The 14,595-nt window shown below is 43.0% G+C and overlaps 1 protein-coding gene across 2 annotated transcripts in view; it reads left to right on the top strand.

Annotated features, from left to right (window-relative positions):
- Positions 1–14,595, top strand: part of MYRIP (myosin VIIA and Rab interacting protein) — a 557,931-nt gene that overhangs the window by 120,878 nt on the left and 422,458 nt on the right. The window lies entirely within an intron of this gene.

Raw genomic sequence — 14,595 nt, 5'->3', positions numbered from 1 at the left:
GTACCTCCTTCTTTGAAGACCTAAGATACAGGCTTTAATACACATACTATTCTGTGATTTTTTTTAATCACATAACACTGTGGCTTGAACATCGTATTAGCACCCAAAGGACTATATATATGTGAGAAACAACTTGGGCATCTTGGTACAGAATAAAAAGCATGGGCTATAATTAAGGATATTTGAGGGGCCGGTGCTGTGGTGTGGTGTGTAAGGCCACCACCTGTGGTGCCAGCATCCCATATGGGTACCGGGTTTGAGTCCCAGATGCTCCAATTCTGATCTGGCTGTCTGCTATGACCTGGGAAAGCAGTAGAAGATGGCCCAAGTCCTTGGACCCCTGCACCTGTGTGGGAGGCCTGGAAGAAGCTCCTGGCTCCTGGCTTCAGATTGGCCCAGCTCTGGCCTTTACAGCCAACTTGGGAGTGAACCTGCAGATGGAAGACCTCTCACTCTCTCTCTCTTTCTCTCTGCCTCTCCTTCTCTCTATATGTAACTCTGACTTTCAAATAAATGAATCAATCTTTTAAAAAATATATGTGAAAGGATTTGACTTTACTATAATAGCCTCACTGTTTACAATAGCCAATTGTTTGTAACAATCCAAATATTCATTACATAAAAATGCCATTATGGTATAATAGAAATATAGCAAAATAGTGTTTTTAGATTTGCTGTGTAGGTGACTATTAGTTTCTTAAATATTTATTTTTTAATTTTTTTAAAAAATTTATTTATTTATTTGGAAGTCAGAATTATACAGAGAGAGAATGAGAGGCAGAGAGAGACAAGTCTTCCATCTACTAATTCACTCTCCAATTGGCCGCAGTGGCTGGAGCTGAGATAATCCGAAGCCAGGAGCCAGGAGCTTCTTCCAGGCCTCCCAGCGGGTGCAGGGGCCTGAGGACTGCCAGCATTCAAACTGGTGCCCATATGCGATGCCAACACTGCAGGCGGCAGCTTTACCCATGATATTGCAATGCCAGCCCAAGATTTATTTATTTTTTTAAAATTTTATTTAAAAGGCAAAGCAACAAAGTGAGGGAGACAGAGAGTGAGAGAAAGAGAGAGAGAGGGAAAGAGAGAGAGACAGACAGACAAACAGACACTTCTATTCTCTGGTTCATGCCCCAAAGGGCCCCAATGGACAGGGCTGGACCAAGCTGAAGCCCGGAGGCCAGGGACTCCATTTGAGTCTCTCACATGGGTGGCAGGGGCCCAAGGGCTTGGGCAATCTGATGCTTTCTTGGGTGCATTAGCAGGGAGCTGGACTGGAAGTGCAGCAGCCAGGACTTAAACTGGTGCTCTGATAAGGAATGCTGGCATCACAGTCAGCAGTTGTACCTGCTGTGTCACAATGCCTGCGCTGACTATTAGGTTTGTACCTTTTAAATGAATTTTAATTGCTATATGAGAACTTATTTCTAGTGTCTTAATTCATATATGCTATTCATAAGTTCTCAGTATTTTGTATTTATGTATTTATTCCATATCTCCCTGATGGGGAGATATGGGCTTTCTCTGATGGGTGGGATGAATTATTGTTGCTTAGTCATAGCAATAACCACATCAGCTTCCCTTGTCCCAAAGTCTTCCCCTCAGGGTGATGTGATGAGGGTCACATATCATCTATACATACTAGAGTCTACCCTGGAGGCACAGAACCCCCTCAATGTGAATCTTGGATTTTATATATAACTTTTCCCTTTTCCATCTGAGAGAAACCTCTGTTTTCTAATAACAGAGGGGAAAATCCTCCAAATTCTATGGAAAGAAAAGGTCAAGGTTCTTGACCTTTAGAATGTAAATAAATGCCTCCAAAGGAAAATAAGGTAAAAATAAAATCTGAATCTGCAGTCCCTGTGATGTCTGCATGGTTCTGGGTTCAGTGTCCCTTCTGAAATGGAAACACATATTTCCCAGGATGTAAATCTCTCTTCATTCATCACGACATTCCCAGGTTTGTCTTTTTTTTTTCTTTAAGATTTATTTTATTTATTTGAAAGACAGAGCTACAGAGAGAGGTAGAGAAAGAGAGAGGTCTTCCATCCGCTGGTTCACATACCAGATGGCTGAAACGGCTGGAGCTGTGCCCATCTGAAGCCAGGAGCTTCTTCCGGCATGTGGGTGCAGGGGCCCAAGGACTTGGACCATCTTCTAATGCTTTCCCAGGCCATAGTGGAGAGCAGGATTGGAAGTGGAGCAGCCAGGACTAGAACCAGCACCCATATGGGATGCTGGCGCTTCAGGCCAGGGCTTTTGCCTGCAGCACCACAGCGCTGGCTCCCCCAGGTTTGTCTTTTAACACAGGTCTTAGTAAAAATTTTCCAGAAATCCCTACCCATGCAAGAACAAAAACATTCATTTCTTGAAACAAACTAGTTACTATACTTCTTCTAGGCTAGGTAACTTTCCTCTGAGAAGTATGTATATGAATGTACAATCCATAATTATGGATTTCCCCGTGTTGATTTCTAGAGATAATCAAAACTAGATCTTCCTCCTGAACCAGATGGAACCTCGGCCCTTTCACCATCCTCTGCTCTCCTCTCTCACCTGCTGTGCTGAAATCACCTACAGTATTTATTTATTTTTTTTGACAGGCAGAGTGGACAGTGAGAGAGAGAGAGATACAGAGTGAAAGGTCTTCCTTTGCCGTTGGTTCACCCTCCAATGGCCGCCGCGGCCGGTGCACTGCGCTGATCTGAAGGCAAGAGTCAGGTGCTTCTCCTGATCTCCCATGGGGTGCAGGGCCCAAGCACTTGGGCCATCCTCCACTGTACTCCCGGGCCACAGCAGAGAGCTGGCCTGGAAGAGGGGCAACCGGGACAGAATTCGGCACCCTTACCGGGACTAGAACCCGGTGTGCCGGCGCTGTAAGGTGGAGGATTAGCCTAGTGAGCCGCGGTGCCGGCCCACCTACAGTTTTAATACATTTTTGTGGATGGCTATTTGACATCGTATATATTTTTTTTATAAATATTTATTTTTTACTTGAATGTCAGAGTTACACAGAGAAAGGAGAGGCAGAGAGAGAGAGAGAGAGAGAGAGAGAGAGAGAGAGAGGTCTTCCAACCGCTGGTTCACTCCCCAGTTGGCTGCAATGGCTGGAACTGCGCTGATCCGAAGCCAGGAGCCAGGAGCTTCCTCCGGGTCCCCTACGTGGGTGCAGGGGCCCAAGGACTTGGGCCATCTTCTACTGCTTTCCCAGGCCATAGCAGAGAGCTGGATGGAAAATGGAGCAGCCGGGTCTGGAACCGGCGCCCATATGGGATGCTGACGCTTCAGGCCAGAGCATTAACTCAGTGCGCCACAGTGCCAGCCACGACATTGTATATTCATATGCTATTTCATCCTTGATCTTAGCCTGAGTTCCCAGACAGAGTCTGAGACAGAGGCAGTGTTCCGTCATTGTAGTCCACTCAGGAGCAAGAGCGAACATCAATCAGAGTGCAGTAAGAAAAAGGGGAGGGTGATGCAATGGAACATCACCAAACTGACCAGTGCTTGGCACTAAACATGAATAATTGTTTGTTTTCATGGGCTCTCGTGATAAGAAGTTGTTGAAAAACTATTTCAGGACTGTGAATCTGGAGGGTGGAGGACAAAGAAGTTGTCCACAGTCCTCTGTCTCCTATTGGTCAAAGATTTGCTTCCCAGGGCGTAAGTCTCCCCGCCTTTTGAATTGGCGTGTGTGGGCGCAAAGCATGGATGGAGATGCTGCATTCTTCGGTGTCACCATGGAAACTCTGGAGCGGGAAGAAACAGGTGATAATGTGGGTATAAGACAATACCCCGAGGTTTGACTTTTAACTGCACTAACTGTTAAAAGTCCAGCTAGAGTTGGCCTCCAAAGAGGCATCAGGAGCTGGAATGAGGGGCTCCCTTCCCTCTAAAGCCCCAGGAGGTCCAGTGATAATAAGTTAGTGGTGCCTGGGTGTCAGCTGAGAGAGGTCACCCTTTATGCTCCTCACTGCCTCGGGTGAGCCCCCATTATACCTAGATAGCCTCACTTCTCTTATGGAAGATGTCGAAGTCGAAATTTCAGAGTCCCTTGTGGGTTGAAGCAAGCCAGAGTCTCTGAGAAGGTTTAAGACAAAGATGGTTGGAGGAACAAGAGAAAGCTTTATCTGCGGTGAGTGTGCAGAGGTCCTAATTCATGCTCATCGTTTCCTTCCTCCTCCAGCAACTTTACTTTTTCTCACCGTCAGCCGACATTTGAATCGAGCAGGATTGCCTTTCGGATGGGGTTGCTTAGATCTTTACCCCTGACTGTCTGGAAATTGTTGGTCCATGGTTGTTGCTGTAGGATTGTGATTTCTGCAACCTCCCATTTGCTCCTTTTTAAAAAACATTTATTTATTTATTTGAAAATTAGAGTTACACAGAGAGAGGAGAGGCAGAGAGAGAGAGAGAGAGAGAGAGAGAGTTTCTATCAGCTGATTCACTCTCCAACTGGCTGCAACGCCGGAGCTGGGATGCTCATGGGATGCTATAGCACCAGCCCCCCAGATTTTAGGGGAAATGGCAAGAGATGCCCTCTGTGCTTACATTATCTATTACTGTGCAACAGATCATCTTCAAATTGCTCAAAACAATCAAAATCATCCTTTTTGGCATATGCATTTTTTGGGTCAAAAATCTTGTCAGGGTTTGGTTGGAAACCTTTTCTTGTCCGTTCTGTGTCAGCTGGGCAGCTTGAGGGCGTTCAGCTGATGGCTGGGCTTGTTTTGAGGGTCAAGGGCTGGCCTACTCTCATCAATGGAGCCTTGTTCAGAGCATCTGAAGTGTTGGGCTCCCATGAGCCCACGTCCCTCTCTGTGTCATTTCAGGGCCTTTTCAGAAGTCTGTCTGGTCTGGTAACTGGACTTCCAATTGGAGGCTCGTGCTCTAAGAACAAGTGTTCCTAGCAACCAAGGCAGAAGCTGCAAAGCTTTGTGTGACCTTCCCTGGAAAGTTAAGTGGTGTTAGTTCTGCTGTATTCTACTTGTTACTCAGTGCTGGCCCAAGTTTAACATTGGTGGGGTTGACATATGAAGCGATTATTGGAGGAGAAGCTTCCTCAAGGCTTCCTTCTAGGGTCTGCTTGGACAATGAGTCGCCATTCCCAGTGAATTCCCTGGATTCTAGGCATTGGCTGTGCTTCCGTTGTAAGGTAGCTATCCCAGCTCCCTAAGGTAGGGAGAGGCAAAATCTGGCTTCCACATTGGTGGAACTTACTGTGTCTGTCCATGGAAGAAAGCCTTCTCCCTTTGGGAACCAGGGCATTTTACCCCAAAAACCTAAGATTGTTGAGACCGGAAAGCAAGTATTTCATCATTGGCTAATTGTGAGTGATGGTTAGAAGGGCTAATTCTGCTTGCATCCACTGGTTCCCAGATCCTTATTTTTCTAGCTATTGGAAGCACAGTAGGTTATAACCCACTTATTGATTTAGGACATAGAACAAATCCCCAGAGACCTTACCTTAACCACATAGGGTATATCTTGAAGTTGACAGCTCAGGAAAACATTTCTCGTATGTAATTTACTTCGGGGTGGCCCTAAGACCAATGGATGCTCCGATCTTTGCAGCAGGTGAGTGCCTTGATCAGTGCAAGCGTCTGTGGCATCCCAGAAGCCTTGGATGTGTAGCGGTGCTTGTGGAGGTTCTTGCATGCAAGGTGCACCTCTGCACTGACCGAGGAGAATCATTAGTCTCTCATATGTCTTAATTTCATTAAAGTTTATGAGAAAATTGCTTAAGCATTTTGTGAAGAGTACTAATTTCATCCCAGAAGGAGATTTTTATTGAGATTGTTTAAAATAGTTTTGTTTGAGAGCAGATTTGGGACATTTAAAAAATCAGATATTTCCAATGTATTCTTTCCTATAACAACCTATTCAAGCTGCATGTTTCAAAGGTTCTCGCTGATCACTCTGAAGATATGTATTAAATGCATTTTAAATTGTAATTCTATTTGGGCTCTTAGTGTGGCTTCCTTGAACATAATCCATTCAAGTCTGTTTTTCTTAAGAGTGCTTACATTTCTTAGGTGTTGGGTTATTTCTTTGTGGAGTAACTTGATAATATGACCATACAGGAATATTGTAAGTCTAAATATGAACTTGAACAGCTCTAGCTCTGTTGAAAATGGGACAGGAACATCTCAGGACTGAGATAAGAGGAGTGAGTGTTGCCATCTGGGTTTGATCAACGCCTGCTAGCATTTTCCCAACTTTCTCAAGTGCCCATTATCCACCAGGGGCCTCTGCCCAGGAGATTTCATTCTCTGATTCTTGTAAGAGGCTCAAGCTCTGGATTAAATAAGGAGGGACTGTGAAGTGGGGGATGCTTAGAGACTTGCCAATCTGTCAGCCACCACTCAGCCAAGACTTGCCCTAGGGTGATCTATATAATGTATAAATGAGATCATTCGCTCCTTAGCTTGAAACTGTACCAGTTTACTATTGTACTAAAATTTGAATTCTTTCTTGTGGCTCACAAGGTCCTGTCTTGCTGTTTCCTATCTTTCCTGCCTTATCTACCATCCCACTGCGGATCCAGTCTCCAGGAATCCCTGTTGGTCAAACTCAACTGGAAACCAGAAGTTGAGAGTGTCTATGAAGGTGCTCTGTAGAATTCAGCTCTCTGGCGAAGAAAGCAATATGGAAGTGGTAGAGAGCGGGCCAGGAGGGGAATGGAAGAGATCCAGCATTGATATTCCCCAAAAGATAAGAAACACAGGCTTATAGGCCTTGTGGTTGCATAAATTGTCAACCCATGCCTCATTCCGAGGAGCTCTGTCCTGCCATCTTCAAAGGGTCATAGCTACCTAGTGCAGGGAGGAGACTATGTCAGTGGGCAAAGGTGCATAGACCTTGACACTGCCCCCAGCAGGCTGCTTTCTCTCTAACCTTCTAAGTCATGGGGATAAGAGAATGCCTAGAAGGGGAGAGGAGGATATTTTTATTCCCTCCAGGACAACCACCATGGAAAGCCTTAAAGTCTGTGGGTGTGCTCCATAGGCAAACATGTTAGTTTGTAGTCCGAGTTTGTTTGTAATATCCCTGAAACACCCCTGAAAAGGGGTCAGAAGAGACTCTTGATCATCCAGATCTATGGATTTAAAAAATTTCATTATAGGGGCCAGTGTTGTGGCACAGCAGGTTAAGTTGCTGCCTGCAATGCTGGCATCCCTTATGGGCACCTGTTTGTGTCACAGCTGCTCCACTTTTGACCCAGCTCCCGGCTAATGTGCCTGGGAAAGCGGTGGAAGATGGCCCACATGCTTGGGGCCCTGCTACCTAAGCTTCTGGCTCCTGACTCCTGGCTACAACCTGGGCTAGCCCTGGCCATTGTGGCCATTTCAGGGAGTGAAAGAGTGGATGGCATAGTTTTCTCTCTCTGTCTCTCACTCTTGCTCTCTTTACCTCTGCCTTTCAAATAAATAAATAAATTTAAAAATATTCATTATAAAAGTAATATTTTCCAAGCAATCTATACATAATTCTAAAATTTGAAGTAGAACGTGAAGTTTTTCTGCCTAAGATGTGTTTGTGTGTGTGTAGCTTTTTTTATGTGTAGAGAAGATCAACTGTTTTTTTTAAAAAAGATTTATTTATTTATTGGAAATACAGAGATACAGAGAGAGGTAGAGACAGAGAGAGAGGTCTTCCATCTGCTGGTTCACTGCCCAAATGGCCTCAACGGCTGGAGCTGTGCCGATCTGAAGCCAGGAGCCAGGAGCTTCTTCCAGGTCTCCCATGTAGGTGCAGGGGCCCAAGCACTTGGGCCATCTTCTGCTGCTTTCCCAGGCCATAGCAGAGAGCTGGATCAGATGAGGAGCAGCTGGGACTAGAACTGGCACCCATATGGGATGCCAGCACTTCAGGCCAGGGCTTTAACCTGCTGCACCACAGCACTGGCCCCGATCAACTGGGTTTTTTTTCTGCTCCTCCTCCTTCCTCTTCCTTTTCTTCCCCTCAGTAACACCTGGCATAGCACACTGGAAGACAGTAACAGAATCTTTAACATAATCTAAATTTGCTATAGAGACACGGATCCCCCACCCCCTTTTTTAAACTTTTATTTAGTAAATATAATTTTCCAAAGTACAGTTTATGGATTACAATGGCTTCCCCCCCATAACTTCCCTCCCACCTGCAACCCTCCCCTCTCCCGCTCCCTCTTCCATTCCATTCACATCAAGATTCATTTTCAATTATCTTTATATACAGAAGATTGACTTAGTATATATTAAGTAAAAATTTCATCAGCTTGCACCCACACAGAAACACAGAGTGTAAAATACTGTTTGAGTACTAGTTATAGCATTACTTCACATTGGACAACACATTAAGGACAGAGATCCCACACGAGGAGTTAAGTACACAGTGACTCCTGTTGTTGACTTAACAATTTGACACTCTTGTTATGGTGTCAGTAATCTCCCTAGGCTCTAGTCATGAGTTTCCAAGACTATGGAAGCCTCTTGAGTTCGCTGACTTCGATCTTCTTTAGACAAGGTCATAGTCAAAGTGGAAGTTCTCTCCTCCCTTCAGAGAAAGGTACCTCCTTCTTTGATGGCCCGTTCTTTCCACTGGGATCTCACTCACAGAGATCTTTCATTTAGTTTTTTTTTTTTTTTTTTTTGCCAGAGTGTCTTGGCTTTCCATGCCTAAAATACTCTCATGGGCTCTTCAGCCAGATCCGAGTGTCTTAAGGGCTGATTTTGAGGCCAGAGTGCTATTTAGGACATCTGCCATTCTATGAGTCTGCTGTGTATCCCACTAACCATGTTGGGATCCCACTCTTAAGATTTCTCTCTAAGTTGTTGAAGAGACTAGAATCCCAAATCTCTTAATCCTGTTTGGGACTTTGTCAGGCACCTCCTGTTCTACTCTCTTGTATTATCACAAGCACAGCCTCATAAAGCAGATCCAAGGCAAAAGTCATTTCGAGTTGTGTCGTTGGAACAGTCAAGAGAACAGATTGGGAGAGTGAATTTGGTGCATGTCAAAGTTGAAAGAGTGATAGGAAGCAAATGTGAACCCCAGGTCTATTTGCTGCTGACTTTTTTCCCCTCATATATGCCAAAGGCTTATGTTTAGGGATGAATAACTCTTGGTGTCACCATTTTATCAACTCATTTATCAAGCGGAAAGAGTTGCAATCCTCACAGATGTTAGGGGTGAGTTATGCTCTAAGCATGCAGCCCATATGTGGCAGGCACTCCCTCAACTTTTAGTATTTTTGGAAGCAGCGACAGTGTTTGGAGATTTCCCTGGCTACTGAAGTCAATTAGAATGCAAAACTATTTTGATGGCCACCCAGGAAGCAGCTGCTACTTAAGAACTCATTGATCTATCTGTTTAAAATGACCTCACTGAGAATCAGCTACATGGGCTTCGTTAATTCTCCAACTGGTGACAGACTAAAGGCCTTGATAAAACTGTTTATGAACAAGGCCAGCCAGCCTTTGGAATTTAAGGCACAAACCAAGTGATCTACACAACTAATTTTTAGGACATTCCCTTTTGTGTCTCCAAGCTTTTGAATTTCCTAGTCTGGGCTTCAATTATACCCTTTCTGATGTGTGTGCGTTCGATTTTCTGGGATGGGTCTAGGTGTTTAGTGACATTTAATATCAAAAGTTAATATTTAAAGGAAATAGTCAAAGAGAAGACAAGAAAATAGAGATTGGATTGCAGATACTTGGCTGGTCTCGATTCTTCCTTAGTGATTGGGAGAGCATGGGGGTATTATTCTTTGACAGATGGTTGCTAAGTCTTTCCCCAAACCTAAGCCATCTGCATCTGTCTATCAATACCCAATTAGATTTATCTCTCGCTGCTTCTCTTAAAAAAAAGTCCAATCTATGTCCTTGAGTCATCTTCCCACTCAGAGTCCATTTATCGTCTCTGTTTTCAGATCAATTTAATGAGCTTGGCTATCTGGCTTCCGATCCACTGAGAAGCTCTTCAGGAAAGAGGATGTGGTAGAGTTATGGTAAACAGTCCAGAGCACAGGAAAGACGAGATGGGCGCAGGGGAGGGTCAGTGACTCCACTCACAGATCGTTTATTTTTCAGTTGGCTAAGGCTCCCGTAACAGCCTTAAGGCACAGAGGGACTTCAACAATTGAAATGTTTGTTTTATGGTCCTGGGGCTTAGATGTTTGAGATCAAGGTGTCTGCAAGGCCATGCTCCCTCTGAAGGTGCAAAGAAAGGATTGGAGGCCAGCTCTGTTCTGGCTTCTGCTAGTTCCTTAGCTTGTGGCAACATCACTGCAGGCTCTACCTGGCCTTCTCCCTGTGTACCTGTGTCCACATTTCCCTGCTGTGTAAGTGCTCATCCTGTTGAATTAGGTGCCCAACCTCTCTAGTGCAACTGCATCTTTATTAATCACATCAGTACCCAATTTCTAAATAAAGTCATGTTCTGGGGCATTGGGGATTAGGACTTCAGCATACAAATTTTGGGAATGCATGGTTCAGTGCATCACAGACTTCAATGACCTCAGGATGGTCATACCACAGAAAAATCCATGATAAACCAGCTGAGAAGAGGCTAAGTACTAGGAGAGATGGATTATTTGGGTCCTGAATTAGGATTTAGATCTGTGTTCTTTCTAACCATGTAACTTCAGGCTCCTTGGTTCATGTATTTCAGCCCTTTTTTTAAATAGTAGAAAAGGACAGGGGCCCACTTGGTTAATCCTCGGCCTGCGGTGCCAGTATCCCATATGGGTGCTGGGTTTTAGTCCCGGTTGCTTCTCTTCCAGTCCAGCTCTCTGCTGTGGCCCAGGAGTGCAGTGGAGGATGGCCCAAGTGCTTGGGCCCCTGCACCCGCATGGGAGACCAGGAGAAGCACCTGGCTCCTGGTTTCGGATCAGCGCACCACTGGCCGTAGTGGCCATTTGTGGAGTGAACCAACGGAAGGAAGACCTTTCTCTATGTCTCTCTCTCTCTCACTGTCTATAACTCGACGTGTCAAATAAAAAAAAATAAAAAATAAAAAAATAGTAGAAAAGGACTAATAGAAGTTTCTTTTGCTTTAGGATTGTTGAAATTGAAATATTTGTTGAATTGTTGAAGAATTTCAAATTCTATTCAATATAATGCAGGTTGCATTCACAGTCTATTTGGAATTAGTACTATAATAATTTATTGAAAATAAGAAAGCTTCGTAGTTGTGTAGTTTCATCAAAAAGTTTGTGGAAAATACATATTATGGAAAAACTATGCATGATTTCAAGAAACTGTGTGCCAAAATCAATTTATCCTTTAATTCCAGTCTGTACAGACTTTTTGAAATACCTACATACGTTACAAATCTGACAGGGTAGTGATAAAATGTTTGCTTTTTTAAAAAAACTGACAAATGTATTTTAAACAACTTGAGAAAAACTGGCTTTTATACTCACCCAAATATTTACTTCTAAAAATACTCTTCCTACATCCTGAAGATCCGAGTTTTCTTCAAGTATCATTTTCCTTCATTCTGAAGATCTTCCTTTAGCATTTTTATAGAGCACATTTTCTGGTGACACATTTTCTTTGACTTGAAAATGTCTTCCTTTTGCTATAGTTCTTGAAGGATATTTTTGCTGCACATGAAATTCTTAAAATTCTGGATTAACACGGTTTCTTCCCACCTCCATTCAGCATTTTAAAGTTGTTTTCCATCATCACCTGGACTCCATAATTTTAAAAGAGAAGTATGCAATATTGAAAATCACTCTCCTATTTATAATGTGGCATTTTCCTCTAATTTCTCTCAAGAATTTTCTTTTGTCTTTGATTTTCAGCAGTTTTTGACTATGACATATCTTGGCATGCTTGTCTTTTTGTTTATCCTGCTTGGAATTTTCTGGGATTCTTGAATCTATAAATTCATATCTTCCGTAACATCTGGGACATTGCTAGCCCCCAGTGGGCGGGTTCGTCTGTTAGGAGGTTACTTCATGATCTTAAAGGCAGGACTGTGCTTCAGAATCAGTGACTGGTAGAGCTCCCTGTGGAAGCTATCCAAGTGCTTGGGGAAGTCAGAATTCCTGGGAGCTGAGCACAGATGCACCAAGGAGAACCAGTTAAGACTTCATGAATGCATGTAGACAGGCACCTTTGTCAGCAAGTGCAAAAAGATGCGCTGTAGGGAGACGGAGATTGTTCTGAGTGAGGGGATCCTACTGGAAGCTGAGGTCATCCGTGTGTTTCCCTGTCCTTACTTAGGGTACACAGTGGCTGTGAGAGCTTGCAGGGATCCTGGACATGTGCTAGTGGGTGGCTCTGATGGCAGAAGCATGAAGGTCACCTCTTTTCTTCAAAAGCCTTTGGTGGAACAAGTAGAGCCCCAACACTCAGGGTCTCATCCCATCTCAATCATGAGCTGCTCGTAGTCATACTTACATGTCACTGGCTTTACTGTCTTCTTTCTCCTGGCTTAGTGAGCCAAGCCCAAATAACCCTTTTGAAGTTATTAAAGCATGACTTTGGGACACAAAGATCTCTCTGAGTAGAGGATGGTGACTCTCTTACATGAAAAGAAATAATAATATAAATGCTAATTACTATGAAATGATCACATATATGTATTGTATTGAATTATCACACTGTACTACATAAATATGTACAATTATTATGTGTCAATTAAAAAACATCACACACAAATAAAAAGAAATAACATTCACACATAACAGATAATGAACTAAGGATTTAAACATGAGGACACTTGTATTCCCCCTTCAGTTTTCAGTGCTTACTGAAAATCCAACAAATCAAGCAAATTCCTGGTGTTAAGTGGGACCACCTGCCAGAGAGTCATAGCTTTTCCTTTGAAAATTAGTCACATCATTAGAAAAATTACTGGTGTATGATCCAGAGTCTCTGGGAATGATTCAAAAAGAAAGAACTTTAGTTAGTAGATTCAGGTTTAGTTTTCTGCTTTTGGAAAATTATGAAATTCTACCTAGATTCTATGTAGAGTTTTGTGGATTTTAATGTAGGGCATGGAACAATGTTTTCTTCCACCATCAAAGTGTCTAAAAGGTCTATAAAGGGGTGCTAGTCCCAAATGCCAGGCTACCAAACCCAGAATCCATGGGCATTTTTGTCTATAACTAGAGCATAGGGGTTATCAAATTACAATCAGGATATGAAGAATTCTAACAAATTTTTAGTTTTCTGTGAGATGAAAATTCCATCTGGTGGTTTTCAGTTCTGGAGTTGGGTAATAGTGCCTAAATAATAAAGACCAACTTCTCACTAAGAATAATCAGAAAAATATCAATTTGTTATCAAATTGTTTGTTTGGAGACATCAGAGAATTAGCATAGTAAATAATTATTGGCCTAGGATCTGGGAAGAGAAGAGAGCTTATAGAGGTAAAAATTGCATTTGGGATACTTTTTTTTTTTTTTAGAAGATTTTATTTATTTGAAAGAGTTACAGAGAGAGAGGGAGACCAACATACACAGAGATCTTCCATCCATTGATTCACTTCCCAAGTGGCCTCAACAGCCAGGGCTGAGCCAGCCCAAAGCCAGGAGCCAGGAGCTTCATCTGGGTCTCCCACATGAGTTGTAAGGACCCAAGCCCTTGGGCCATCTTGCTTGGCTTTTTCCCAGGCTCTCATCAGGGAGCATGGGAAGTAGAGCAGCCAGGATGTGAATCAACACACATGTGGGATGCAAACATGGAAAATGATGGCTTTACCCACTATGCCACAGTGCCTGCCCTTTTAGGAACAATTTTCCATAGGGCTGGTACCATGGGTGGATAGAGTGTAGTCAACATTTCAGTGGATGTAAGTGCGATGAATGAAAGCTTCTCACTCAGTTTCCTTCTCACTCATTCCTCTTCTGTTTCCTTTGGGGAAATTTCTTTCTCATTCTGTGTACAACTAGTGGAGTTTTAATCATGACTCTCAACAGAACAGGCATATGCCCCATGCTAGGGACAATAAAATAATGCCAACCAGGAGAGCAGTGTTAAAATATATAATAATGTTGAGAACTGAAAATTTTTTCTTTTTTTAACTTTTATTTAGTAAATATAAATTTCCAAAGTACAGTTTATGGATTACAATGGCTTTTCCCCCCCTATAACTTCCCTCCCACTCGCACCCCTCCCATCTCCCACTCCCTTTCCCATTCCATTCACATCAAGATTCATTTTCAATTATCTTTATATACAGAAGATCAATTTAGTATATATTAAGTAAAGATTTCATCAGTTTGCAGCCACACAGAAACACAGAGTATAAAATACTGTTTGAGTACTAGTTATAGCATTTCTTCACATTGGACAACACATTAAGGACAGAGATCCCACACGAGGAGTTAAGTACACAGTGACTCCTGTTGTTGACTTAACAATTTGACACTTTTGTTTATGGTGTCAGTAATCTCCCTAGGCTCTAGTCATGAGTTGCCACGGCTATGGAAGCCTTTTGAGTTTGCCGACAAGAAGTGAAATTTGAAGAAGCTCCACTTTTAGATGTAGTCAAGAGAAGGGTCTTAGGAAAGGCATCAGTCCAAAGCAAGTGTAATCAGTAAATTAGGAGTGGGTTGTGTTGTGGAACTCGAGAAGATAGATTATTTTGTGAAATAAA

The sequence above is a fragment of the Oryctolagus cuniculus genome, chromosome 10 (genome assembly GCF_051225735.1).
Source record: "Oryctolagus cuniculus isolate XC-2025 breed Fujian yellow rabbit chromosome 10, ASM5122573v1, whole genome shotgun sequence".
Lineage (NCBI taxonomy): Eukaryota > Metazoa > Chordata > Mammalia > Lagomorpha > Leporidae > Oryctolagus > Oryctolagus cuniculus.
The sequence above is the reverse complement of the archived record's forward strand: the minus strand, read 5'-3'. Positions and strand labels throughout refer to the sequence as shown.